Source organism: Triticum urartu, unplaced genomic scaffold (assembly GCF_056163025.1).
Source record: "Triticum urartu cultivar PI428250 unplaced genomic scaffold, HENAU_Tu73 scaffold2, whole genome shotgun sequence".
NCBI classification, from domain to species: Eukaryota; Viridiplantae; Streptophyta; class Magnoliopsida; order Poales; family Poaceae; genus Triticum; species Triticum urartu.
Genome location: NW_028260368.1, coordinates 8,506,709 through 8,527,454, shown reverse-complemented (window position 1 = coordinate 8,527,454; position 20,746 = coordinate 8,506,709). Strand labels below are relative to the sequence as shown.

Sequence of the window (20,746 nt, the reverse complement as noted above, 5' to 3'; positions counted from 1 at the left end):
AGAAAGTAAGAGCGACCTAAACCCTATCATTTATTTTTTAGAGTAAGAAACACCGGTTTTGAAAGAATCAATGGTTTCGCAATCCATTTCCGCTTAGGTCAAGTTTCCTCAACATTATGGGTGAGGTGGAAGACCAGCAGCATCAAGCTCGGTGACAATCAGGTAACAAACAGCTCGCAGTCATGTCTCTAAGCAGGGATCACCTTCTAGTATTATGAATATGGTACCTACCCCTATTTAATGCTGTCTACAGAGAGATCGGAGAAAGCTAGCACTAGAGCTGGTAGAAGAAAAGACTGGACTGCCGGGACTTGATTTCTCTCTCCATGTTTATCTATGTCAATTCGATAGCGCTTAGTACTGGATTAGAGGAAAAGGGGCTGCTGAGGCTGGTGGATAAGATCAAGCCTTGCCTTTTCCCTTTTTAAAGTGGGCATCCTCTTTTCTTTGGAAAGTAACTAGACAAGACCTGGCGAAAAAGAAGGGTTGGTTCGGTGAAGTTCGCTATTATAATTGTTCAGGCGAGAAAGTCTTTCGAAATCAAGTTATAGGAGTAGCTTACCAGCGCCCTCTTCTTCACTGCCTGTGTCAGACCCGCGTAAATGATCTGATGAGGGTGTGTTGAAAAACACTGTTAATAAGATAGTCCTATTCGTCTAATTCTTTCTTATTTTGGTTTTCGTATCACTGCTTCCGTTTTCTTTCAAGTCCTAGGCTTCGCCCTTTGTTTGGCTTCGATTCCGGAAGTACCCATTGTTTCAACAAACCCACCTTGTTTGTTTTTAGCAAGGGATGCTGAGTCAAGTTAGGTGTCCTACGCTAGGCGCAATCCTCGTTTCAGTACTACACTAGTGGTATGACCTTCGAAAGGCGGAGAAAGTGGGGTTCAGGGCTTTAGGGCATACAATGGGTTATGGGGTCCATGGTACACGGATGCGCTAACCAGCGAGAAAACGCCTTAGCGCTTAACTCGTCCGGTGCGGGTCTATTTCTCCCTTCGGGTCCTGTACACCTGTAAAAAGGAAAGGAGATAAGTTGTTTCTCTTTAGAAAGCTAAGTAAGGCTAAAGCTCTGTTTCCATTCCTGTTTATAAAAAAGAATGCTAGCACGACTTTCAAATAACCAGAAAGGAGTGTAGGATTGATTCCTCACATGATACGCATTTCCATCTAATCTAGTTGGGATTTAGGTTCCTGCTAGGCGAGATATTTATTTAAAGACAGCTGGAGGTACGAATTACCCGATTGTGAACGCTTCTTACTCGCAGGAATAATCCCATTGTGTCCACGTATCCACACGATTGGTTTCTGAACCAGAAGTTCATTCATTTTTGATCGAGAAACATGGCGCAGGTGTCAGATTGGAGTGATTATTGAGACGTGGTATGAGCGAACAGAATGATTGGGGTTTGGGGGTAGTAACACCAAAAGAAGCGTTAGTTGTTGTCTCGGATTGAGAAGCAGTGGCATCTTTAGCGGTCAATGCCCACGAAGGAAGGTCTTTTCTCACTCATTATTTAGATTAGTTAGCCGTGTGCACCTCTTCTTTTTTCCTTTCAGAATAGAAGATGGGGTTGTACCTGTCATCTCTTGATACCAGTATTCTAGCTTATGGTTCCTTTGTCGGTTTCCCCTGACCATACATATCTACTTCGGCGTGTAAAGAAGCTGCTCCGCTGATTACCCACCAACAGATGCTTTTGGCGCTCCTACCTTTTCCCTGGGATGAGTCTCCAAAGCGGGTCACTAATAGCTTCGGTGTGCAGGAAACTATGGCCACACCCTTTCCTACTCTAAAGCCGCTGCCCTTACTAAATAGTGAAGCCGTGCATACGTTTCCTCACTCAATCCGTCTGGTAGCAGAAGCCCTTTACCTAGGGTAGGGCTTCACGAGGTTTAAGTTTAAGATTATTGATAGAATCAACGAATCTCACTTCTAATGGGCTTTACTACACTACCAGAGGAGTACAAGTTTGAAACGGGCAGCAGCTGCACACTACCTATGCAATAAATCAAGACGAAAGCAGGGCGCTTAGGACACTGGATTGGAAACTTAGACTGCCTTCCCTCTTTACTCGCTTGTTCCACTTGGTATTCACAATCAAAGGTCTCCCCAACCATTATAACAAGAACCAACCGTTGGATAGGGCCACCGCTCGATGGGTTGGATCCTGCTCACCACGCGGAAAACAACCATACAATTTAGTAATTCCGGGGCTTACTATTCAAGGGCAAATCAAGTAGAATTGTGTATATAGATGAAAAAGGAGAATGGCGAAGAAAGTCAATTTGTCCAAAGCACGGTGCCGACCTCCTTCTTTTATACTATACGAACGAGAATTCTCATTTCTTGTGAATGGGCCCAATTTCCCTTTTGTTACTGGTCGGGACGACCTAAATCCTATATCGGTTTCTCAAGTGCCAAATAGAATAGTTCTTTTCCAAGTTTGGGTAGGATTCCCGACACCAATCACATCTGTAAGTAGCAAAGATTTAAACAAATAATGAGAGGCCTTTATCTAATTAAGTTGAATAATACACAGATTGTAATAAAGGAGCGTGCTAACTGTCACAGATAGCGTGGAGATAAACAGCACGTACCGACCAAGTGTCGCGGTAGGTTGGCTGGTGCAGGCAGGTTTGATAACTCAGTAAGAGAGTATGACCACTTTGGGAAATCCCCTAGCTTTCGTCCCTCACTGTCTACAGCGTAGCCGTCATGGAACCCCAGTGTCTTCGTCAAGCATTCCACTCTAGTTTTCGCTACCAGTGTTTCAACAACACACAATACCGCCGGCCCCCATGCCACACATGTCAAATTATAGAATAGATCTCGAGTAGAGACAAGAAGACAGCACGCTAAAGCGATCGAAATGGTTGTACATGACTAGTCGTCTCCTGCGGCTCGCGATAACATGAATATCTCTCATTCTCTTCCATTCTTAGGCCTTCCTAAAATAAGACAAATATAAAGCAATCGAGCCAAAGAGAAAATCATGAAGCATCTAAGGTTTCCTTATCTTTTTACAATCTAGCTCCTCCGGATACGATCATGCTTAATGTTACTGGCGCATGTTAATGTCTTAATCTCATAATAGACGAAAGAACGATAGGGAGTTGGTATCAAATCCATACCGATGATGAATGCATTCCATTCCATCGGTTAAGTTGGTATCCTCAGGGAAAAAACAAAGCAGCGGAGTACCCATTTTTACATGAGAAAGAAAATGAGCTGATTTGAAGCTCTGCTCTTGTTATGTTGAACAAACGCCCTGCGGGGCACGCCCTCCGGGGGTTTACGCCAGGAATTCCGTAGAAGAGAGTCTTGGTAAGAAATAAATAAAAAAGGTACAGTCTACCGCAAGTAAAAAACCCATAGCTTCTATCGCTGACGGGGCCTTTCAGGCTATCTAAAATACCACCATCGTAAAGGAGGATTCGAAGAAGACGGCATGACCGGGAGAGAGACGCAAGGATGGGACTGGAACGATTGAGAAGCACTCATTTATCACGGATGAATAAAAATATGCGTATAGTAAAGACATACGCCCCATATCTGCGGATGATAGGCTCTAATTGCATGTGACCAGTACGGGAACCGAGTTCATGTCTTTCCGGAGTAGAGCTTGCGTTAAACTTGCTTCAATGGCGATGAAAATAGCTCAGTTGGTAGACGATGTCATGTGACAGCTTGTTTTCTCGTTGAAGCATTCTTAGACTGATAGCTAGGGAAGTCCCATTTTGCAAGGGCTCGCGGAGTAGCCACAGATAGAAATTATCAAGTACCAACCAAATAGTTCTTCCAAGGCTAAAGGCAGGCTGACCCGCTAATTATGTCGTAGGTAGGGATCTCGTTTGAATAAAATCGTATAACAATGAAGCGAGAAAACGTATGCGCCCGCAAACGGCTTTCGAGGCGATCCTGACCAGCAAACGAACTCAAATTCAAGCGACCCTCAAAGCGAGGGGAAGACCCCCATTCTTTTTGTCGAAATCTTACTGTACTTAAAAAGAACAATGTTGTTACTTCTTCAAATCTCTATTGTGTAGGTGTTCAGTCCCAGGTAGGAATAAGTAAAGGCTGTTTCTTGTTAGTCTGTCTCTTTCTCTTTAATAGCAGGTTCTTGGGTAAAAAACCCAGTCACTTTAGAAAGTCCCCCTTTTTTTAGGGAGCAGAGCTGAAAAAGATGGGAAATTCCAATGATTCTTCGTTCATTATTTCCAAGTGTCATTCTTTTGTTCATTGCTATACCATCGTTTGGTCTTGCGTTGCCAGTACTAATAATGGCATTAGTTGTCTTATTCGGAGTTCAAGGAATAGCCTTTCATCTTGGGAATGAGAATGTCGCGGATCTCAATGTTCTCGTCATGACCAATGCTCCTAACGAGGGTGACTTTCCCATAGACCAACCTCCCGTTGGCGGACTACCAGACCTCCAGCAGGAAATGGCGCACGCCGCCCATCCCGAAGCCATGATTTCGGAGTTGACTTCCAAGGTTGAAAGAATATTTAACGAAGTAGGCACTCCTCTTCCTTTAGAGGAGGGTGAGTCTGCGCGATCGTTCACTGAAAGTCTTATATTGTGGAATAGTGAGGGAGGAGATACTCTTCAACAAATCTTCTCTGATTATACGGAAGCCGGAGATGGAAGCGAATTCGTCGCAACAGCCACCAATCTGGCGAAGCGGTTTCGCCGCGCCGAGCTCGGTGAACCAGATTCTCCCGACCCCGATGCGCCTGCGGAAGAGCAGGAGGCTCATTCCACGGGATCCCCTGAAAGCACAAAAGCAAATGATGGGGCGAACGAGGCAGGCCCGTCTTCTTCGAGGAAGCGTAAAAGGTGGGATGATGATTCAGGGTCCGAAGATGACGATTCGGGGGGGACCCGGGGAATCTCCAGATCCAGTGGAAATCGTTTACGAAGGGGATGCACAAGGGTACAACTGGGAGGGGGATTAGGTTGGCCGCCAACTTCGCCTGCCTTTCTATCTGAGTTCTTCCCTCTTGATGCTTTCGAACGACTCCTAAATTTCACAAAATCCTTTTTTTTCTTTCTTATTTGAAATCCAAATCGAAATGCCTCAACTTGATAAATTAACTTATTTCTCACAATTCTTCTGGTTATGTCTTCTCCTCTTTACTTTTTATATTCTCTTATTTAATAATAATAATGGAATACTTGGAATTAGTAGAATTCTCAAACTACGGAACCAACTGCTTTCGCACCGGGGGGGGCGAGATCCGGAGCAAGGACCCTAAGAATCTGGAAGATATCTCGAGAAAAGGTTTTAGCACCGGTCTCTCATATATGTACTCCAGTTTATCCGAAGTATCCCAATGGTGTAAGACCGTCGACTATTTGGGAAAAAGGAGGAAAATCACTCTGATCTCTGATTTCGGAGAAATAAGTGGCTCACGAGGAATGGAGAGACAGATTCTCTATTTGATCTCGAAGTCCTCATATAACACTTCTTCCAGTCGGATCACTTGTTGGAAAAACATAATGCTCACACATGTTCCACACGGGCAAGGAAGCATAATATCATGAAAGCCGTCTGATAATCTTTCTATAGGTTCCCCGAAGAGAATGGTCTCATCACAAAAACACTTTCTATATGTTCTGTTATTTCGAGATTCGAAGAAGCAAGCAAGTTTTTCATATAGTTGTTTTTGTGTAGTGATCTCTGTTCATGGAGATCACGAGGCCACTGATACCCGAAGTGGTTAGGTGGGATAGAAGAGAGGGAAAGCGGGCTTCTATCACATAGTTTCTCTTTCAGGGTACATAGGACGGCCCTCTCGTCATTACCTTTTGTGCTTACCCGTAGCTAGCTGTGCCTGAAGTCATGGATGATGCTATTCCCACTGAGAGATGTGCTGCAAAATGGAAGCTGTGTTAGTCCTCGGCTAAAATCATCTTCCTTTATTAAAGACCATATATATCCATATGTAGATAGAAGAGGGGATATAGTCGTTCAAAGCTAAGGTGAGTCTGTTCCAGCTAATTCCTCAGATTCCACTTTCCTGTCTGTCCATGTAAAAAGGAGTCCAGCCCACAAGGAGAGGGAATCCACAATAATATCTGTTTTAGATGCTTTCTACTATGTTTCAAGTGATCAAAGAATAGTATCTTTAGACAGAACTGAAATAGCAGATGCAGATTCGAATGTTAAGGTTATTAAAGCTTAAAAGAAAAAGCAGTCATAGGTTAGGTGACTAAGAAAAGAATGTGGAAAGGGTCACGGATAGGATTGGTATATTAGTTTCAGCTATAACAGAGATTTCTCAGCATGTTTCTATCTGGTTGGTATCCGCTGGTACCATTCATTGTGAGTGCTTTTAGGGGTTGCTCAACTCTCGGCTATTTTCACCATCTAAATGATTGCATCTTCCCGTTCTCACAATTTCTCAAAGGTTATTGTATTGATACTATGGAATTTAGAGTGAAAAAACAATAGGGTTCAATTCGATTCATTTTGGAAACTCTAGCGGGGCCATCCCAAATTCCTCTCAGCTGTCATAATTGAATAAAAGGGATCGTATAGCTTTCCAATCCAGCAACATACATCTATCACCTAGGCATAACTGCCAACATCAGTATGCAGAAAGAATCTGTTTAGAACGGTTTAGAGTCGGAACCAAGGCAAGATATCCAGGATTCCGTGTCCCTCCAACTCCATCCATTGGGCGGCGTCTTTTCATCCGGAGAAGCTGTCGAAGCGATAGCCATGTCTGATCCCCGTATCTGTGAAAGAGCAAGGTCTTCCTAGTGGAGTCTAGAAAAAGAGCCGGGTATTCTGAGTGGAGTCTGGAATGAGACCTGCTGCCTCTGGCTTGACCATTAGCTGCTCTATCTGTTATTGGCATGGCATTCCTGAACCCATAGAAAAAGAAGGATTAGGAGACGTCCATCGAAATAGACTAGGAGGCCTCTCACTAGCGCTATATAAGCTGCCGGATTCCCTTTCACTTAAAGCCATTCCAACAATCTATTCGTCGTAAGCCCTTCTAGCAGGAGCAGGGGCTGGAGCAGGAGACAGATCAAGCAGGAATGGGTGAGTCACTCACAAAAGGTATTCACACCGAGCCTGACCCACCAACCTATGCACAATCTGATACCCCTCCTCTCGAAACGGAAGAACCAAGGGAAGCTTAGACCAAGCCATTGATCTATTCGAATTGGAGAGCCTGGAATGGTGTTACCAATAGCCCAGCCCCATCTTCATCCGCATCTTCATCTTAGGAATGCCTTTACCCATCCACCTAGGAACACAGAAAGCTACCATTTCTTGTTGCATCATTCTGGAATCCGTGGGTCAAGCTCACTTTCCGGGAATGCTATCGCTATCCTTTGAAACTAGTTCTCTCATTCTTCTGTTTCATACAGCCTAAGATTGGAAATCGAAATCCCCAAACAGACAGACGAGCTTCCCAGACCCCGATATGGAGATGGCGACTCAAGTCTTGCATGCCGGAAGGAGTGATTCTAGTCTAGGAGATCTATCAAACCCAAGTCTTTCTTTTACGAGCCTCGATCAATAATCCAGTGTTGCACGCACCCATACCAAAACAAGAAACGGTACACTTTCCCTATCCCCATTCCCGTACCCTTTCCATCTACTGGCCAAGGTTTCCATTCTTTCTACTGGCCATGGCCAAGGAAAGGAATAGCCAACACCCATAAATTCTATGCAAACACTTCTCATCACCTTTTCCGCACCCAACCTGGTCTCGTGAGTCCAGGCCTAAGGATGGATACCTCTGCCTCGAGCTGACTTGACTATGTTCGATTCTATTGGATTCCATTCTCATCTCTGCGAGGAAGGATCCATAAAGCCAGCTAGGCCTCTTCTTATCGAAGGATCTATTACAGCCTATTCAAGCGAGAAACCTTTTGAGTAATGACTAGGTTATAGATCTGTATGGGATCCGCTAGGCACAGCCCGCGGTAGATCCCTTAGCGCAAAAGTAGGCAACCCTATGGCACCAAGTGGGTCAATCAAGTGATCAAGTATGATTCATCTCTAAGCGAGCGTAGAATATACAAAGCTTTCCATCTCCACCAACGGCAGATTTCTATCTTGCCATTTCAATTTGGCTCTATGAGAAGCTTGTATCCCTCGCTGTGACTACTATTCTTGTGTACAAACCTATGGTGGATAAACCTCTATGGTGCATGCATATCTGTTTCGCCTAACTTGTCTTAGTCATTCCCACATTGAATCGAATAAAATAGGACCAAAAGACGGAGGTTTCTGAACTTTTTTATGCTGTATGCCTAAGTTTCCAAACCCCGTCTTGAAGGTTACTTTACCAGAGAAGTAGGTCCTATTGACCAAGAAGCGGAAAAAGCATAGTCGGTACTTCTTAATGCGGTACGTAAGCTGGTTATCCTGACTAACAATCATGCCTTGCTTGGATTTAGGGATTAGGAAATTCTTATTGGGAAAGAGATTGGATTGGCATTCAAGTAGGAGTAGATCCTATTGGTCCAAAGTAGGCATTCTTGTATCAATTAAAGTAGCTATCTTCATGAAATAAGCGCTAAGATTCTAGTTCAAAGATAGGAGCATTAAGCTCTAAATCCAGGTCAGTCCAGCTGGAAGTTTTCACTAACTACTTAGGGAACTAGGGACCAGACCAGAGTTATGATTGGTGTATTCCATTCCTACCGTAATTGAGACTTGCCCTCGCTCGCGGGTGATTCCTTATAGCTTGATCCATGTGATGGCTGTTCTCTGCAATGAACCACAACATGTCCATGGACTTCACAGAGAATTGAGTGAATGCACTAAAAAACCAAGAAATGACATAGCGAGAACTGAGCAGCTCGAAAAAGCTCGGACTTCGTATACAGAAAGTAGAACTAAAAGCAGATGAGTAGAGATTGAATCGAGCATAGAAATAAGAGAGTTTTTCTTTGCTTAGCACTGTTCGGTTCGTCTTTCTTTACAAGTCAATCTATGCATAATTCTATTTCTTGCAGCGCTGAATCCGCTTTTGAAATACAGATCAGGGGGCGGTATTCTTATTCCTTGGCTCGCCACTTATGAAACAAAACTAGATATTTCTTATTATTTTCTTAGGAGCTGAGCTCCGCATGCGGTTCGATTAAGATGCGACAAAACCTTATCCATTAGTCTTGGCGATGCCAGGGATGGAGGGAGTCATCAGTCGCACAAGCTTATTGCTAAAGCCAAGACAGGACATAATAGCTTCTAAGTAATGCCATTGTACCCGCTTTCATCATGCCCAACTCAAAAACCATTTATCCCATACTTCTTCTTTTCTTTGTTCCTTCGTATGAATAACAGGAATCCCGGTTCGGATGGTTGACCAACATTATGATTGTGTATGAACTAGGGCTTTGGCTCAACACCTGCTGTCTTTCTTGCCCATCCTTTTGTGGTATCGAAGCTGTTCATTGAGATCCATAGGTTCACGTTACAACCCACCAATAGTCGATTCCAGAGCGGAAGGCGAAAAAGATAGGACGGGGACCCTTCGGAAGAAGGTATATGCCCGTAGTATCTAGAAAATATTCATGGTTGCAAGAGCGAGGTTAGTCATCCTCACCATCACCATCAAATACCGGTACTCGCTTTTTCTACAAGCTTGATTTACGAACTCGACCTTTCGCAGGAAGGAAGTTCCGTATACCATCAACGGAGTCAAACCGCTAGAGGGTCACATATATCTAAATACTAGTTCCGATCATACCAGTACTTACTTCCGTGGAGATACGAGAAAGGGGGAGAAGATGCGATTATGTATCATAAATACTAAGGCCAGACAGACTAAAAGGGGCTTTTGGATACGAAGAAGGTTTTCACGTCTTGCTTTGGGTGGTATGCTTCCTCACTGTTGCTATTCTGCCCTTTCCCGGTAGTCAACCACCAACGAACGCAAGGAGATCTGGACCTGCATGTAATGTTTTTTTTTGCCAATACTCTAAAGCAGCTTCCTTACATCAACATGGGATTGCAAAAGGGAGGGAAAAAGGCGACTCCTCCTTAGTAGGAATAGTAGCTGAGGCTGCTTCAACTCATAACGAAGCTATTCCAGCACATAAGTCCGGGATGATCTGAGGTCGCTGGTCTCACATGGAAGAGATACGAGCCTCCGCTGGATAAACACCAGAACTGGTATCGGCTTCTTTTGTTCGTAACGAACAAGCAACGGATTGGGGATTGCCAATAGAAAAAGATACAACCAACCAGCAGCTTTTGGAAACCAGGATCACCCCCATTGTAAAGAGAACACGGCACCCCTTTCCGTAGGGGCTCGCAAAGGTATTATACTGGATGTGCGCAGAGAGCTAATGAAACTCCATTCCTTTTTCTCTATACTCAAGGATCTGCTATAGCTTGCTTTTCCAAGAGTATTGTATTGACCTGATTCCCCAGGAAAGAGTTGATGGCATCTCAACGCAAGAAGGTAGAGAAGAATCCCTAGCGAAGATGTGCCGAGAGCGAGAAAGCCTGTCTTCCCCGAGATTATTTATTCCTCTTATTTCTTATATGAATAACTGAAATCAATCCTCACTTGTATTAACTTCATGAGTGAAGAGATAGAGAAACCCTCAATACCGGCACTGCTCCTATCAAAATCAAATAATTGGATTTGTTTCCCCACTTCCTCCACGGGATTCGTACATCGGATGAGGATTCCTACAACGGTACAACGGATCAATCCATTCAAATCAATGAAACCATTAGGTACGCCCCGGGATCTACTCTATTTTTAGATTTGCTAATGCCGAGATCCGATGCGAAAGCAAAGCGAAGGTTGTTATTCAATAGTTGTTGCCGGTAAAGGAACAGCGGAACGGGTATCTTTAGCAAAGCAATTTTGATTGGTTGAATCGTATTGAGTTCCGGTCTCTTATAGGGTCTTTCTTTGTCCTACTTATAGTATCTTTCCTCCAGCCTATCGAAACTCGTGTTTTTATTAACCAACAACACATGCACTTTGTTAGAACTAAAGAAAAGGTTATTCAATCCACTAGTGCAACTGAAGTGAAGGAATTACCTATTCTGAACCTCCACAAGAAAGAGCTCATAACCACTGCTTGTGAACAGTTCTCCTCAACTGAAGGCGCACTACTGTTACTATCAGTCTAGTCTCTCGAGGGCACTCTTTCGATCTCGAACAAACTGACTTCTCCGGAAGAGAGATATTCAGAAAACCCGATTTCCAGTCCTGTCTTAAGAACCCGACTCCAAAGAAAGAAAAAAGAAAAGCGGACTAAAAGAGAACAACAAAAGAGAGATCACTTTCGACGATTGAACAGCACTTTTATATCCAGATTGGAACTGGACTTGAACCTTCATATCCAGATTTCACTCCACTTTCACTTTCATATCAGGAACGTCGACTTGCACTTTCAATAGTGAATTATTCACTTTCCGGAATTGGCTCATATTCACATAGGCCAAGAAAGACGAATAAGACCTTGAACTCCCTATTTCACGTATAATCGAGAGACTCATAATATCAGTGCCTTGGGTAAATGCCTACCAAAGGGAGAAGATTACCGAACTTTTTTCTGTCTTCTTCGCTTCCTAAAATATTTAGGGAACAGGCTGGCTTTCATGTTCATAAGTTCTCTTTGTCACATACATCCATCGCTTTCGTCTTTCTTGGCTTACTCAGGTGATCTAATTAATGGGCAAGCCCCACTCAAAGCAATTCAGTCCCGGAGCTCTTTCTTCTAAATGCGGATTCAATAGCACCGGTGACGAAAGCAAAGGATATTCAATCCACTTGTCGTCTTGTGGGCCTGCTTCTTTCCGTTCTTTCTCTTCTTTTGCAGAGGTGTGTGTTGCGCCACGCATACAAATCGTTTTTTTAGCCAAAGGGTGACTTTACCACTCGCTTCTGGTTCCAATGGATATGGGTTAGATGGATGGAGTCTTCCTTATTGAAGTGGGCAAGGCAAGCAGCTCCTCTCGAATAGGCTGATCGGTGATACGTGATTTTGGAATAAAAGCTAGACGACTCAGCCCTCTTCTCATCTCAAAGCTCGACCTCTGCCACTACTACTGCTTCCCTAGCCAAGCCATACTTCTCATTCTTTGCTTGAATCCATAAAAAAACAAATTCCGTCGAGTTTCCTTGCATGGGTTGATTGACCTTGAAGTCCATATATAGATTCCCGTAGTTCATCTCAACTTGACCAACCATTGAGAATGGAACAAATAGGGGAGATGGAATTCTTCTATATTGTCTTTCAACCCTTGCTCTTGCCTTGGCTTCGCCTTCCACCTTCAGCTAAGCACCTAACCCGTGGGACGGGACCTTCGGTCTAGCCTTTGTTCGGGTATGGGACCGACCTGGGATTCTTCCATCCGAGTGAGTACCGCCCTTCTGATTTGGTTTGAGTACGGGACCGACCTTCTCTTTTGTTTGTAATTGGGCTTGCCCGAAACAAAGGAACTTTGGTGTGAGAACCCACCCGAGTTGGTAACCCAACGTTTTCACCTACGATTTCTCCCTCGTCTTCTTTGCCTAGCCTTTAGCTTCTTTCTTGTCTGATCTTAGATTTCACTGTTAGGAAATAGGGCATTACCTGTCACTCCGCCTTTCTAAGAAGGCCTTTCGCTTAGTTGTCCTTTCTACTAGAACTTCCCTTTAGCAGTTCTGGAACATCTATAGTATGCTTGAATGTCGGCAATTTTTCTATATTCTCTTCCTCCTCGTCCATTAGTTCAGTTCCTTTCCTTAGTGAAATCTGCCCCCCTCCATCTTTCGAGAACAACAAGAGGGCATTCTCAAGCAGGCGTATTCTTCTTCACTTCCTAAGAAGGCATTTTCTTGCTAACAAGCCATTCTGGCAAACAAAAGAGCTACTTCTATCAAAGAGGAGCAAAGGCTAAGCGGAACTCCTCCCTTCGTGTCTTCTTCCTTTCCAAGCTTGTTGCGGGGAATCTGGGCTCTTTTTCAGCCCCTAAGGACTGCTACTTTGATGAATGAGGCCTGACGGTCTTAATTCCTAATGCTACTCCTACTGCTATTGCTATTGTTACTGCTTTTGGGAATTGGCATCTTTCTTCATAGGGGCCTAGCCAAGGAAAGCTTTCCCATTAAATGAATGTGCTTGCGTACTCTTCGATTCCTGCGGGAAGTGTGGGACTAATTGAATTTCATTCTTGTCTGCTAAGAGAATTATTCTTCCTTACAGCTTGCATTCGATGCATGCATCCACCGTACTAAGAGCTCCTTCTTGAAGAACCGATTCTGTAACAACCCCAAAGGCGAATCTATCTAAATAAACCTAAAACTCCCATTATGATTTGAGATTGCCTTGCCGTTGCGCCCCTTGCCTTTCTTACTGGATTTCCAGTTGATGGGGAAGGCTTGGCAAAGAAGCTTGTGTCGGAAGAGAAGTGGAAAACTAAGCTGTTCGGGCTTAACTTAAACCTGATTGCCCTAGTAGGAGTCAGAATAAGGTTGAGGCTTGAAGACAAGCAACTGACATCTCGGATCTTGCCATTGCCAGGAGCATGGATGCCCAGAATGCCCTCAGTCTATGTCTGTCTATATAGGCTTTAAGGAAAAAGGCAAGTAAGCCGTAAGCCAAAAATCAAGGCTTTTAAGGACCTTCGACAGCTTATAAATAAGCTAATAACAGATCTTTTGCGTCTTTCGAGATGCGAAGAGAAGTAAGAAGGTTTACTATTGGGATAACGAAGATATGACCATATTTCAGATCGATTTTCAACAGACGAGATCGGATAGTAGAATAGAGAGAAGGATTTGCTGCTTTCTTAAAATGATAGAGAGTCAGGAGAGGGTCTATGTTAATAGAGCTCTTTAGATAGGGAGAGGAAAGACGTAACTAGACCGCGGAAAGAATAGAATCTTTTACCGCTACATCCGCTGGAGAAGAAAACTCAGCAAAGGAGATTCCTATCCTTTCTCTAGTTGAAGACTAATCTGGATATTCCCGAAGATGCTTGACTTCGAGTTCTTGGAGTGACAGCTTTCTTTGTAAACAAGGGTCCCTTACTCTATTACTTTTCCACTTCATTGATCTGAAAGAAGTGACAGAAGAAAGCTACGGGCATATACCCCTGCCCCGGGGGAACAGGTGCCACCTCAACAGCTATATTCTAAATCGTTAAGCCTCGCAACCCTTTCCTTTGTATCGGACCTTTCCCGCTTTCCTTACTTTCCTTCCTCACTCAAACTTCAAAAAGTCCTTCCATGAATCTAGGGAAGGAAAACCACCTCTGACTTCACCAAGTCTCCCTTTCTTTGGTCGAAGGCTTCAGGTCAAGATCCTTTTTCCTATCTATTGAAGATGCAAAGAGAGATGCTTCTTCCTCTTCAAGTTGGAAGTGCAAGAAGAAATGCGGTAAATAGGAGTTCCATCTACCACGCACTCGCCCCACACTCCAGCTAACTTCAGCATCCATACTCAGCTAGGAGGAAGGTGCCGGGGACACTATGAACACACATGTACTTGGTTGACTTCACGTCCCGTCTCACAACCGGGTAAGATCAAATAAACAAACAGCTTGCTTGCCCAATCCCTATTGAGAGGATTTCTTGAGCTTGAACTTCCTTTTGTAGCTCCGCTCACAAGGACTTCTTTTCATCCGCAATGAAGCTTATACCACCACTTGGTCAGTAAGGCCTGATTCAAAAAAAGATCAATCACCCCCTTCCCTACTTCAATGGAAAAGGGGGAATCGCCCTTTCACAGCCGCCCCTCCACAAAATTTATACCTATCCTTTCGCCTAAGATGATCACGAACGAAGACAGAGAATTGCGTAGATAGGAGGAGGAAACGAACCAACCCGAAAAAACAAACAAAAGGGAATGAGAGAAATGATCGGAACGATTGAAGAAAGAAAGAGAATGGCGGCCCCTTTCCTTTCGCCCAGGGGGCATCGTCGTCGGGGACAGGCTTCGAGGGTTCTTCCATATCTAGATATAGAGATAGATGATGATAGAGATCTAGATCTTTCTATAGATAGATCCTTTGAGAAATTTCTATTGATCCGCTTTCAAGATCTATGAACAAGAGAGATCCAAAAAATCTCCATGTAAAAAAAAAGAGATGAATAGATAGGGCTGAGCCGATAGCAGGACTGGGTACGATGATGGGGCGAGAGAGGGAAAAAACCCTTCGGGATGGATCGGGAAAAGTGACCTCCGGCTCAGCCCACGACTTCCTTCCCTTCGCATAGCTCAGGTGACTCCCTTCCCCCTTTTTTCCCAGAATGAATTAGCCCGACACGACGAATCCTGCCCTCCTGTCTTTCTTTCTCATTGAATGAACCACTGCCTGGGACGCCCCTATGCCTATGAATTCAATGATTTAAGGGCCCCGGGAGGAAACTTCGGAAAGAAAGCCTACTGGTTGGTCTGGTTGTCCCCCGGCGGTGCCCGGGCGGGCCTCGGTTCAATCTTGCCGATTCTACCTAGACATGGCTCAAAATGAAGGGGTAAGGCCAAGTGTTCTTAAAACAAAACTCGAAGTGCACACTTCGGAGCACGGTCTTCCGTTAGGTCCTTTACGGACGACGAAAGCCCCTTGGCTATACTCTACTCTTCGCCTCCGGCTGTTCTGTTCTTTTCTTTTGGCTCGGCGGAGCTGAGCTGGGTTCCATTACACTCTGTAGGAAATGCATAGACAGTCCACGCAGCAAACCGAGGCCCTGCGTGCGCCGTACGTACCGCCTACGAATAATAGGTAGCCCCACCCCAGGCAGAGTTTGTGAGCCGTGTAATAGGCGACCATTTCGCGCGGTTCGGGGGGCACTTGAATAAGCCGCCGGCACCCGGCTGCGTCTTTACCCCTATCCAATTTTTGGGCCAATTCCCCCTTCGTACTACCAAAAAATGAGATTCTTGCCGAATCCGAGTTTGCTGCCCCAACCATTACAAAACTAATACCTATTCTGTTTAGTACTTCAGGTGCTTCTCTAGCGTATAATGTAAATCTCGTAGCGGATCAATTCCAACGAGCCTTTCAAACTAGTACTTTTTGTAATCGACTCTATAGCTTCTTCAATAAACGCTGGTTCTTCGATCAAGTTTTGAATGACTTTCTAGTCAGATCGTTCCTGCGTTTCGGATATTCAGTCTCATTCGAAGCTTTAGACAAGGGTGCTATTGAGATATTGGGCCCTTATGGTATCTCGTACACATTCCGACGATTGGCCGAGCGAATAAGTCAACTTCAAAGTGGATCTGTTGTGCGAAGAGTGCGTTATGAACCGTGGCCGCCTACCTGCTTTGGTTGGTGGGGGCGGCTCCTCCGTTGTGGGTAAACGGGAAACCCGACTCTACGAACCCGAGGAAAGGCTGCACAGCTTCCGTAGGGGCGTTAAGACCGGAGCTTTTTGTAGTGCTAGCAGGAATGCAAGTGAATGAATCCAATCCCATCCCCTTTAAAATCGGCGAGGTAATACCTTATTGAAGTAGGGCACGCTACGGCAACACAGGACTGACGGGGTGGGGGCTTGCTGTCTACTTGGCGAGCCTTCACTGCCCCCTTCTGTAACTTCCCTTCTTTCGTCCGTCCACGAGGCAGTCAAAAGAAAGAAGAGAAAGAGGGGCGGCTATAACGCAGGAGTCGTGGCGGTTGTATGCCACAAGGTCCCTATAGACAAGGGGACAAGTGAATCATCGCTTTTGGGCGCAGGCAGCCCTCTACCATCCATCCCATTGCATTCCTCTCGTAGAGTACTGTACCGTCTCAGACCAGATACATCTATGGAAAGAAAGGATTTCATAGAAAATCTTCATTTTTCTATTTTTTTTTATCCCCATGCATTCCGTTATTCCCGTAACTATGGATTGATTGTCCCTACCTAACTAAATGGTAGTGGTCTAGGGAGCGCAATTGCTAGAGCACGGGAGAATGAAGAGTAATGATTTAAGCAAGAGCAGCCGGACGGACTACTATAGTCAGTCTAGTGACTACTATAGTCTTTTCTTTCTTTGTAGTTAAGTAATAATGTTTGGTATAGCAGCCTTTCCGAGCGAGTCTCTGGGATCTCCTGTAAACCCCCATGATGTGGTAAAGGGAGGATATTAGGGGAAGCAGTGAGTGGAGATTCCCCTGCGGAGAGCCGGATGAGGGGAGACCCTCACGTCCGGTTCGGAGGGCGGGGATATCCCGACCCTACTATCATTATGCCTTTGCAATGTTACTTGGTTCAACTCCATTTGTGACCTTTTCTCGTATGTGGGACTCTCTATCTTCTTGGGTAGATTCTAGATCGTCTTTCATTTTGTTAGTGAGTAGTTTTCTTATTAATAAGTCAAGTCAAGAGTAATAAGAGAACTGTAGGAGCTTGCCAGGACGGCTTGGTAAGCAAGCTACCTGTTATGTAGGCGCCAACTCCCAGTTCTTTCTCTTCTTTCTTTTTGATTTTTTATTCTCGTTTTTTTTACTAAACGTATAATCTCCTTTCCGGGGAAGGGGTAACATAGACGGAGGCACATGTAGACAGATACAGACTTTTTCAATCTTTTGCCTAAGCGAAGTAGTTGATCCCTCCGAGGTAAGGGCGAATCGAGACCGAAAGCTACTAATAAAATAGCATAATCTGAACACATAGCTGAACACATAGTTTAAGTAGAAACTGTTAAAGCTCCCTGGTCTCGAAACGGCCGGCTTTGGTTCAGCTCTCGGGGCCACCTTACACACTAATAAAATCGTCAGCTTCCTTCCCCACTCATCGCCCTCACTTTAAGACAAAAAATCCAATTCGATTCAAAGATCGGAATCATACCTCCAGCGGGCAAGGTCGGCTCAAGAAATGGAAGTTGTGAGATGGAAAGAAAACCACGAAAAAAGAACTGAATTAGGGATCAATCCATACGCGGCTTGCCTTCTCCCCTTCCCCATAGTAAGCCAGCCAATAGTACCCTAACTTAAGAAGTTCTCTTAGCTAGCGCATGTCCATTAATGTGACCACCGCATGCTCCTGCATGAGTTTCATGAATGGTTTGTTTTCGAATCCTATCTCTCTGGGGAAAGGTATCTTTTTTCAATTCGAACAACGGTATCCCTACCTGGCAAACTATCCTCGTTTTCGAAGTCCCTAGTTTTGTCCTCTGCTGTAGTATTCCGGTTAGTAGACGGCTTCCTTCATCGGAAATCTAGCCAGTGCTTTCCATTAGGTGTGCAACGAAGGATAGCCTTGCTTTTCTTCTGATTCTGATTCAGTCCAAAGATAGAGACAAAAGAAAGGTAATTATTGAATCGGACTTGGCTTCTTTTTCGGCATGGGCAAAGGTTTGGCAATTCCACCATTAGCAAAGGTTTAATCGGTTGACGGTATCCTTGGCGAAAGGCACCTGGTGAGAGTAGCTGCTGCTGCTGTGCTACCTCCAACTATGAAGTTCAGCACATGAACAATACAGAGTACTTTGTTTCCAAAAACAATACAGAGAACAAGACCACAAGAAAACAATTTACAAGAACGACTTTTAGGCAGCAGCATCTGGACAACAGGCTTAAAAGCTTCCAGAAAAATGATAGCACAGACAGCCGAAACAATTTTCCTAATATTTCTTTAACTTGACCTTTTTGCAGTACATCTAACAGCATATAGGGGAATGCCTTTTTTATATTACATTTGCACCAAACCAAGCTATTCTTAATACTAATTCCTTTGCATAGATACTTTCAAAAGTGCTGAGAATAGCAACAGAGAGAAAACGCTGCAGAAGATATCACAATTGAATTACTAACCTGGTACTTGGTTCATAGATTTTCTAGCATCTTCAATAAGCTTTGATTCTTACTCAAGTAGTTTGGTTTGTAGTGTAGTTTTTTTTCTTGACTCTAGTAGTGTAGTTAGCATGCCTTCCGTTCCTTGCTTGCTTATGCACTTTTGAATTAAAGACGACCTTTCAATTCATTATTGACTGGATAAAGTAGTATTAGTTAATATACGCTGATTCAGACAAATCAAAAATAAGAGACAGTCTTTTTCGATACTGTATGCTGGGACAGACCTGTAGGTGAGCACAAGCACAGCCAGCCTTCCACCTCTTTATACTTATGTTTAGCAGTGTACCTGGTCTTACTTCTTTTTCAGTTTACGCTTGTGTCCCAAGCTTGCAAGTTCGAAGAAGAGTATTGTATTGACCTGAATCAAGTTGTTTGCCTACCCGCCGTTATGTCTTAGCTAGGAATGAGCTGTGAACAAAATCGAAATAGTTGTTACTTGAGTCGATAATGACTTTGTGTCGGTTTGCTATTTTCTATAAATTGGACTGGTACCATGTATTGTAACATAAGCTTTTGTATAAGAGCTGAGATGTAGTTAAGATTACACTTGATCCTCTCTCTGTTTTGTTGCTTCCTTCCATTATCTCCAACAACTGGTATCAACACTAGGAACCTTCACGGTCAGGGTTGATTTTATTAGACCACTATGAACACTTGTAATTGGTTCTTTCTACTTCAGGCATGGTTCTCTCTAGTTAGTGGAAGAGTGTACAACATAGGGATTGGTATCAGTCACACATTTAAGAAAGAAAGTGAAAGGGGAGGGCAAGAGCGGTTCGAAGGTCAATGAAATGATAAAAAACCACCAGGTCGAGTTCGCTTCTCCCTTCCTTTTGGTGTTTAGGATGTGAAGTTGATATAAGAAGAGAGGAAAGGGGAACTGCGCTAAATGGATAATTTCATCCTGGTGATGGGCTATTCCAATGGGCATGCATCTGAGATATGGGCTTTGAGCGTAGGAACGCCCACCTTTACAAGAGCTCAGTTCTAAGATTGTTTGCGCGCAGGCACCACTACTATTCTGTCTTTTCTTGTTATGCATCCGGTCCTATAAATCTTTTTTTTTCTGACCGGAGGAAGAGAAATAAAAACGTCACTTCGCTCGCCTTGGGGGACCTAATTAGGAGCTGATTGATTTCTTTAATAGATATGAAGATGCCTTGAATGAACCCAAGCAAGCCGAAATAGAATACTATAAGTATGAAGTGGACATCTATGGTTTAATTGGAAACATCTCTTTTCTATTTATATTTTGCCAGTGCCTCCCTTTGTGGCAGAGCGAGCGCCTTGACTAAGATAGATTGACTCTTTCATTCTTTTTTTTTTTTATTCTGGTTCCAATCGTTTGAGGAAAACCCCCTTTGGCATCAATGAAACTCTGTTATATAGGAGTTCAAAAACCTCATTTCGTTTGAGAGATAGTGGAATTTCTTCTTTCAACACGTACATCGACGAGGGTGTCGATGACTTGAGTGAGGAATGGTCATGTGCTAGAGGCCGTACCTTTGGAGTAAGACCTCAACAAGGGGGTGTGCAGTTTAAATGTAAATGACGAGCATGGAGAGGCCAAGGTCATTTGTAATTAGGTGTGGCTGATGCAAGAAGACTGGCGAGCTGTCCATGGTGAGAAAAGTTGTGATGCTACTGCAGGGGGCATCCTGGTGTAGTTGAGGGCGCAGAACTTCTGTGCGGGTACAACTGGCACTTAAAAGACCTTCCGTGTAGATGAGTTCTCTTGAGTGAGACTAATCGAGTTACGAAGAAACCTTTGCGATGGTGCTGTGCAGTTGGGTTCTCTATGGAGGAACTTCGTTGTGGGGACCAAGGGGTCTTCTTAAGAAGAGTTGCTTTGATGAAAAGAGTGTAGCCATGATGGCAAGTCAAGGTGGGGCCCTGTGAAGGCAAGCCTTGTGTATGTTGGCGTGATGACGAGAGAAAGGAAATGCCCAGGAACAATAGCTGTCCGTAGCACACCCTGCAATGAC

At 44.1% G+C, this 20,746-nt stretch overlaps 1 pseudogene; it reads left to right on the top strand.

Annotated features, from left to right (window-relative positions):
• Positions 1 to 3,186: 3,186 nt before the first annotated feature.
• LOC147952714 (uncharacterized) lies at positions 3,187 to 5,105 on the top strand (annotated as a pseudogene).
• The last annotated feature ends 15,641 nt before the right edge of the window (positions 5,106 to 20,746 follow it).